The 8,954-nt window shown below is 42.9% G+C and overlaps 1 protein-coding gene across 1 annotated transcript in view; it reads right to left on the minus strand.

Annotated features, from left to right (window-relative positions):
* LOC309548523 (uncharacterized protein) overlaps positions 1-1,094 on the minus strand; it is a 32,885-nt gene extending 31,791 nt beyond the window's left edge. The window contains exon 1 of the mRNA XM_082248485.1: positions 966-1,094. The gene's annotated coding sequence lies outside the window, so the exon portion shown is untranslated. The remainder of the gene's footprint in view (positions 1-965) is intronic.
* Between the last annotated feature and the right edge of the window lie 7,860 nt (positions 1,095-8,954).

Raw genomic sequence — 8,954 nt, forward strand, 5'->3', positions numbered from 1 at the left:
CCAAAAGTGTCATAAATGTCAGTCAAGGGTCCGATCTGTCCGCCGCAATGTCGCAGTCCCGCAAAAAAGAAAAAAAAAAAAAGTCGCAGATCGCCGCCATTACTCGTTAAAAAAAAAAAACAACAAAAATGACAAAAATCTTTCCCTTAGTTAGTAAAAGCAATAACTTTTGCGCAAACCAATCAAAATACGCTTATTGCGATTTTTTTTACCAAACATAGGTAGCAGAAAACAAATTGGCCAAAAATGTTAAAAAAATTTTGATTTTTACTTTTTTTTGGGGGGGAATTTCATATAAAAAAAAAATGTGAAAAATATTGCTATTTTTTCAAAATTTACGCTCTCTTTTTGTTTATAGCGCATGATCAAAAAAAAAAATTGCACAGGTGATCAAATACCACCAAAAGAAAGCTCTGTTTGTAGGAAAAAAAAAAAAGGACGCCAAATTCGTTTAAGTACAGCGTCGCACGACCGCGCAATTGTCCATTAAAGTCACGCAGTGCCGAATCGCAAAATAGGCCCTGGTCAGGAAGGGGGTAAAATCTTCTGGGGCTTAAGTGGTTAAACCCGCATTCAGTGTGAACCCAGCCTTAGAGAGATTTCCCCTCATTTCCTGTCCTGGGGACACCTTTTCTTTCTGACAGGAAGTGAAGGAATCTCTCCAATGGCAGAAAAACCTGACAGAGCTTCTAATCCTTCCCTGCTCTAACCAAAACTGGAAATAAAATGTCTGGCCTGAAGATACACTTTACCTGAGCTGCACTGCCACTGAAAGAGGCTCACAGGCTACCCTCCAGCGATTGTGGAACTAAAAGTTCCAGCATGACAGGACAGTGCCAGTACTAGCAGCATAGTTTCCCCTCTCCATGGATACAAGAACAAGGGCCCCCCCCCCATACAGGGCCCCCCCCATACATGGCACGACGTACGGAGGACTCAGCAGAGGCCTCGCTGTATCACATTACCTCAGGTGAGGAGTCCAGAGAGAAGCCCCCGACAGGCCACCACGTCCATAGAGAGAAAAACACACAACAGGCCTACTCCATTCCCAGCCACAGCGCTCTGACGTCATCACACCGGAAGACGAAAAGGATGCCGGGAACGGTAGTCCCAGAGTCAGATGTGCCTCCTCCCACTCCCGGGGTTCCCGGCATGCTCCGCGCCTCGGCTCGCTGCTCTCCTGCAGTGGGCGGGGCTCCGTGTATGTGCTATTCAATTAGAGATAGCGCAGGGCTATTCTCCTGGATACTGCGCTAGTCCGTCCTTATCAATCATGTGTATAGAGCACTGTACATGTAGACCTGTCACATCGTACGTTGTCACCAGTGAATTGTCCTACTGTGGACACTTGTCATATTAAGATGGAAGGTGGCCTTCATTTTCCTCCACAGCCTAATGTAAAAAAAAAACAACAAAATTTAACAGCCTCATCCCCGAAACATTTATCCCCCTTAGTGACCATGTCATATTTTGTGATTTGGCACTGCGTTGCTTTAACTGACAATTGCGCAGTCATGCAACGCTGTACCCGAATAAAGATTATGTCCCCCCCCCCCCCCCCCCCCAAATAGAGCTTTCTTTTGGTGGTATTTGATCACCTCTCCAGTTTAGATTTTTTGCACTATAAACAAAAAAAGTTAAAAAAAAAAAACAATAAACCAATATTTTTTACTTTCTGCTATAAAACACATTTAATAAAAAAAATCTAATTTCTTCATCAATTTAGGCCAATATGTATTCTGCTGCATGCTTTTGGGAAAAAAAAAGTCCCAATAAGTGTTTATTAATTGGTTTGCACAAAAGTTATCGTATCTACAAACTATGGGATATTTTTATGGAATTTTCTTCTCCGCCGCATCAGTTGTCATTACAAGACAGCCAACCGTCGGCTATGGACACCGGTACCGGGGTGATGCCTCTAGCTGCAGGCATCACTCCGGTACAAGCACTTTCCCTGAAATATCGGCAATATCAGTCACCTTGGTGGCCGATTCCGATATATCGGGGAAAGTGCATATCGGCCCTCGATATTTTGGCTTTGCCGATAATTGGTCGATCTCTAATCATAACTACTTTGTGCATCCAGGTGGATTATACCTTGGTTTTTGTTTTTTTTTCAGGACAAATTGGGCTTTCATTTGGTGGTAAATGGTAATGGATATCTCCTGATTTTTTTTTTTATCAAAGGAAAACTGTCCCAAAATAGTAAAATAAATATATTTTTTAAATGTAACTGTATATTTCTTGCTACTACCATAATCTACCACCAAAGAACAACCCAAAATATATTCTCCTGCTCCTGACGATTACAGCAATACCACATATGTGTATGGTAGTTGTTATTTGTACCCGTAGTACAGCCCAAAATCAATTGTGTGCATTTTGCTTTTTTGAATCCTCCCTAAAACACACCGACACTGACACTAAGCCCCCGTTCACATTAGGTCGCTCCGACTTAGGGGGCGACCTGTGAAGTCGCGTGCAGCGCGTCTTCGGTGCGACTTGCACAGACTTCATAACATGAATGTCTATGCAAGTCGCCTCCAGGTCGCCCCGAAGTAGTACAGGACCCTTTTTCTATGTCGGAGCGATTTGTGTCGCTCCTATTAGAATGGCTCCTGTACTACACAGTGGGAGCGTGAGGACCGCGACTTGTCAGGCTGACAAGTCGCCTGACAAGTCGGATCAATGTGAATGGACACTAAGGGGTTTATTTACAAAAGCTAGAGAGGGCAAAATGAGTCACAATTCTGCAGAGAAACCAATCACCTTCTAACCTCGGTTTCTCTGCAGAATTGTGACTCATTTTGCCGTCTCTAGCTTTACTAAATAAACCCCTAAGGCCTCTTTCACACGGGCTTTCCGATCAGGTACGCCTGTCAGTTTTTCAGGCGCACCTGATCGGATGCTCCATGCACCCCTGTGGAACAGCGGATGTCAGCGGTGACATGTCCGCCGATACTCGCTGCTATCTGATCCGATCCGTGAAATCCAGAGGGATGGAAACCCTACTTTCCATCTGGAGGATCAGGCGGTCCGTTTTAATCCGATCTCCCATAGAGGAGAGCAGGGATCTGACAGGTCCGTCTCAGCACAGTGAGCAGAGATGGAGCTGTCATCCACCTGCTCAGCGGGGATCGGCGGATCGACCCCGCTGGGCAAAACGAAGTCCACTGGGTGGAAAGCCCGTGTGAAAGGACCCTTACTGACACTGATACTAATTAAAAATAAAAAAATCCTGTCCAAAAATTAATAACTCTGACCTTTGACCTGGACCCTTGACCCTGACCTTGACCGAAACACTAACCCTAGCACTGACCTAGATCAAACCTTGATCTAGGTTTTTTTCTTTGTTTTTTTTTTATTATTATTATTTTTTTTTTTTATCTTCACATGCTTTGTTTTTCTATCTCTTCAAGGACAGAGAGTGATACGAAGTATCTCTCTCAACCATTCACAGAGACAGAAGACACCGGGGTGGGCTTCACAGTGACTGATCACTGTGATAGCCAATTAGAGGCTATCAGAGCGATCATGTGCCCGGAACCGGCCGTTCCCGGTCACAATCTTTAGAACAGGGCTCAGGGCTCTCGGTGAGACCCCGGTCTCCGTGCTGGGAGTGCGCCATGTGGCGCGCTCCCAGCATAAAGGGAGGTACGCAAATATGAGGCCCCACAGAAAAAAGCTCAGTCCAGTGTGGCCGCATATTTGCGTACTGTCGGTGTGAAGAGGTTAAATATATATACTATAGTTTGTAGACTCTATAACTTTCACACAGACTAAATAATATACACTGATTTGGGTTATTATTTTTACCAAAGAAATGTAGCAGAATGTCAGGGCCACAAAAGAATACAATGGAGAAGTGGAAATCTCTAGCCAATGAGTGTAATCTTTTACTTACAGTATATCCTCTACTGTCACTGGGCGGAGTCAGCATTTACCTCAGATCTGTCAGCTTTACTCACCTCTGGATTCTCCTCAGCCTTTCTTTTGGATATTTTGACCTGTTCTCCCACCCTCCCTCCCCCTTTGTTATTTCCCCACGTCAGGGTCCACTTTTATGTGGGTAATGTCACCCACTTTGTGGGTGGACAGTGGTTGGTACGCTGTTATTTGGTTGGTATATTCCTGCCCGAGTCTTAGTGACTAAACATGTAGGTCTGTTAATATTTAACAGCAGTTTTGTTTGGTATTAAAGGTTAAAGTTCATTTCGTAATTAAAATAGTTTTTAGAAGGGACTTATCCGCATAGCTGATTTTTGTGATCATAGGGGTATCCTTAAGCGACAGCAGTTGATTGACAAACATGCTTTGCCTACATCTGAATACTTTCGGTTCACTCAAATTGAACATTATCTGCGCACCCTGTCTCGCCTTTCGGACATGACCACTATGACTCCTATGGAATATCTCTGCCGCAGGTATGACAAGTTACAGGGCTATATCTCCATAATTTATGGCATGCTGTCAGATTCGCCTCTGAAACTTCCTTATATGGAACGTTGGGAAGCTGATATCCAGGAAACCTTTGAGTTAGCGGACTGGCGCAATATGGCTCAGGAGGCCTCCAGATCGCTAATCAATACCTCTATTATTGAGGCCAACTATAAGGTATTACTACGTTGGTATATGGTACCGGTAAGGATTGCAAACTTTATGCCTGAGGCGTCTCCCCGGTGTTTTTGTGGCTGTGGCCAGGAAGGTACTATGTTCCACATTCGGTGGCAAAGCCCCAAGGTGAGACGCTTTTGGATTAGAGTGTATAATTTTATATACTTCCTTACGCAAGTTAAGCTAACCAAGTCCCCACAACAGGCCTTAATGGGCCGGAAAGGTGGACATGGCAACGAAAGCACAGAGACGGCTCATAACATTTATTTTTACAGCAGCGAAATTTACGATTGCTAGGTCGTGGAGGTGTCCTGTCTTGCCATTTGAGCAATTTAGGCACAAATTATCCTGGATTATGGTGAACGAACGTCTGTTGGCCCAATTGGACGATAAAATGCACAAGTTTGCTAAAGTATGGGAACCATGGTTCAGCTATCTTACTGGAAGCACCTGAGGAGTCTGAGCAGGTCTGGGGGCGGGGTGAGGGGCACGGGGTTGGGTCCACTTCTTCTTCTTTCTCTTACTTCTACTTCTTTCATCCTCTATGAGTTCTCTTTCTCTTTCTCTCTCTCTCTTATACTTACCTTATTGATGAATGTCTTCATAAGGTATTCTAAGTGGTTGCATGCTGCTGCACAAGAACTTGTTCCATTTATACCACGGAACTCTCGCAGCAGACTATATAGCTAGTTGGCGGCAACTGGCCTTAGCATCCGCACCAAGAATTATAGCCAAATACCGGCTGCCGCCCCGAAGTAGCCAACTGAATGCAGGCTTTTGATATCAAAACACATTGTGATCTCTCCTGTGACAAGCTGTAAAGGTCTTTGGTGTATTTATTCTCAATGTTTTTAAGGCTACTGCGGCCGACTATTGGGTTTGTTATACCACTGTTTGATGTTTTTGTTACTTACATTTGTACTCTGAAAACTTTTCAATTAAACCCATTGAAATAAATTATTTTTAGAACCCAATAAAAGGTTCTAAACCTTTCCACAATCATTGTTGTGGGTTTATTTTAAATTTTAGGTAGTGTATGTTCTTATGGTATGATGGGTGTTAGTTGAACGTACATCTCATACATTTTGCCCTAAATTAGTGAAAAAAAATTATTTATTTGCACAATTTTCTAACAAAAAGAATCTCATGGTTTGTTTAATAAACATTTTTGGTGTTTTAACAATTATTTAGCAAAAAATAGAAAACCCAGTTGTGATTAAATACTACCTAAAGAAAGTTCTATTTGTGTGAAAAAAAATCACAAAAATGTCATTTGGATACAGTGTTGCATGACCACGCAATTGTCATTCAAAGTGAGACAGCGGTGAAAATTGGTCTGAACTGAGGTGGTAAAGGCTTAAAAAATAAATCAATGCACAGAATTTTGCTGGTGAAAAAATGTGCATTTATTATTTTGTTGATGTTTATGTTGTGGCTGTGTGGGTGGAGCCCCACACAGCCACCCTATTTCATGATGTGACAGCGGGTGCAGGGAGAGAATCCCCCACTTTCAAGCCATATCATTGCATTCACCTGGGAAATAGCAACAAACTTCAGTACCCCAAATTTTACACAGCAATGCTTTGTGGGTTGCTCTGGGTTGTGGCTCCATCCCTGCAACCCGATAGGACTGGTTAACTATAAGTTCTTGCCGGAACCCACTGCAACATTCTCTTTTTTGTCCTCACCTGCTTGGGACTGGATGGATCACATAGTACCCCTTAACGCATTCGCCCCAGCAAGGTACAGCCTCTCCTGGGTGAAAGTCCTGTGTTGTGCAGCCTCTAAATGAGCTAAATGAAGAGAACCCCTGTGACGGTGGCGGGTATCAGACCCCTGGCCTTCTCATCCAACTCGTGACCAAAGACCAAGCAATCTCACACCTTGCCGTCACTTGCGTAACAATGCCACTCTCAGCTGCACCCGACACACAGATTGTCCAGCTTGCGGGACCACAATCTAGATGCCAGCAGACTGAGAGCGATTGTCACCGGGCTAATTAACAATTAACCTTTTCTCTGCCATTACCTTTAGGTTATAATGAGCCCAGAGGACGCTTGTAATTTTAGAAATACCAATTATGACTTTAGAATAACCATCTGTAACACACACACTGTCACCTCAGACAGGAATGTTCAGATGTTTATCCTAAACAGTAGCACTCTTTCAGGAGGCAGGTTCTTTGGGTCAGTTTGCGTTTAAGAGCTTAGAGACAAAATTATCACTTTTCAAAATAAGGTTTAATTATAAGAAAGATTAAGATTGGTGCAAATAAAAATATTTACAGAAAAATTAGTTACAAAGAAATAGGGACACAATTCAGCAATTTAGAAGAATAGATAAGAATTAGAAATGGAAATACTTGCATTCAAAAAGTCCTGGTATTATCTTAGTTTCAGAAGCTGAACATGTGTGATCGGTCTCCAATGGGTAGATGTTCCTTTCCTTGATGTTACATGAGACTGAGAGCTCCATGAGATCCTGTCTTTTTCTCTGAGATCAAAGGGGCGGTGACGGACACCCCTGACCAATTACAACAGAGTGGCAAAAGGGCTGTCCAGTGGTTTATGACCATTTCAAATGTACTTTTGTGGACAGAGTCATACCACTCTTAATATCTCGACATATCTAAGGGTTACATTCTTGAAACTGATATTTTATAACTAAGCATGTCATTTGCTTTCAAACAATATCAAACATGAGAATCTTTTATCACAGAGGGAATATCTTATCGCTCGTTCCAATTCCCTGTATGACAAGGTGACCATGTGTGGTCTTGTTACGTCCAGTATGTTATTCAGTATTCAGATATTTACTTTGTGTTAATATGTTATGTTCAGGTAAAAAGTTATGCATTTTGTGTGTAACTGTGGTCATTTTCCTAATGATCAATTTGGCTGGTGGAATTCCACACAGCCTGGTCAGCCGTAGTGAACATCTGTGCTGATAAGGGTTGCTTCGTTTACGACCCGGCCGGAATGTGTTAAGATAAGGCTGCTTTGAAGCTGTGCATACTAATGTTCGGTGACCCCGGGAGTTAATTAACACTGCCAAAAGGAGCTGGGGTGAAGGGCGGGTAAAGGAATGACCTTTTTGGTTTTTTAAAACTGTCAGCTGAAACACAAAATGGTTGCTTGCGACAGCTTTAACGAAATGGCTGCCTGACAAACTGGGGTCCCAACGCATGATACCATTACAACCCCTATCTGGTGGTCTCGGTGGTGTGTTGGCCAACATCGCTAAAAGCTCCTTTTTTTTTCAATCAGAAAAAAGCTTCAGTACAAAACTCAGACACAAATGCTTACTCAAAATATACCATGTATGGATGAAAAAATAAAAGATATAATCAAGGAACTGCACTCACAACTCCATCAGATCAAAATAATTTCAAATACACAGTAAATACAGGGGGCACCTCCTTCCCTGTACCTATAAACCAAATGCATCTCTAGAGCAATAGTCTATCCATTACCAGATCCACTGGAGCCAAACCTGGAGCAGCTAGCCAGCTTCCCCAAATATTCTCATATTTATGTGGGTTACCCAATATTTATATATCAATTTCTCATATCGTAATGTCATGTCCATAAACTCTAGGCACATATGTGGTGTAGGGGAATTCTGTGAGGTCCAAAGGAGCAATAATAATCTACGTGCCTGAAATAAGGCACTAAAAGCTTTTTACTACGATTAATCTTTTTGCAGCGGTTCTCCTGTCTCTCCTTTATTTTTTTGTTCCTTACTTATTTATTTTTTATGTTATTTATTTATTTTTTTTATGTTATTTTGCCTTTGTGAGACTTGTAGTCCTCCTCCTGCCAGTTCCCTCTTTAAAAATAGCAGGCGCGTCCCGAAGGCTTCCCCACATGCGCAACCAGAAATTATGTCAACTTCTCTTTTGACAATCCTCGCCCGACGCCGCAGTATAGCTTCTGGGGATGCGCGGCGGTGGTGTCACTTCCGACACTTTGGCAGTGTTTTTAAAAGCTTTTTTTTTAGGTTTTCTGCCTTTGCTGCACTGGTAGTTTCACTTCGAGCAGGTTGGAACTGTTCACCTCTCTGGCTCCTCTTTACTGTGACTCTCCTGGACACCCTGCATGTAGGTGTCTGTCTTTGTATGTTCCTGCATGTGGCTTCCAGTGCTTCAGCCTGGGTATCCTGTACTATCTCACGGGCTATGTGTTCTAGGTATATAGGGGTTGCTGTCCTTTTCCCTTGCAGACCGCTGCTCAAGTAGACCATCCTCAGCCTACAAGGTAAGAGGTTGAGAAAGCACTTTAGATGGATGAAAAAGAGAACCATGTTACTAATGCTCTCACTATTTGACAGCCCTCCCAGGT

Source organism: Pelophylax lessonae (assembly GCF_965119305.1).
Source record: "Pelophylax lessonae genome assembly, chromosome: 2".
NCBI classification, from domain to species: Eukaryota; Metazoa; Chordata; class Amphibia; order Anura; family Ranidae; genus Pelophylax; species Pelophylax lessonae.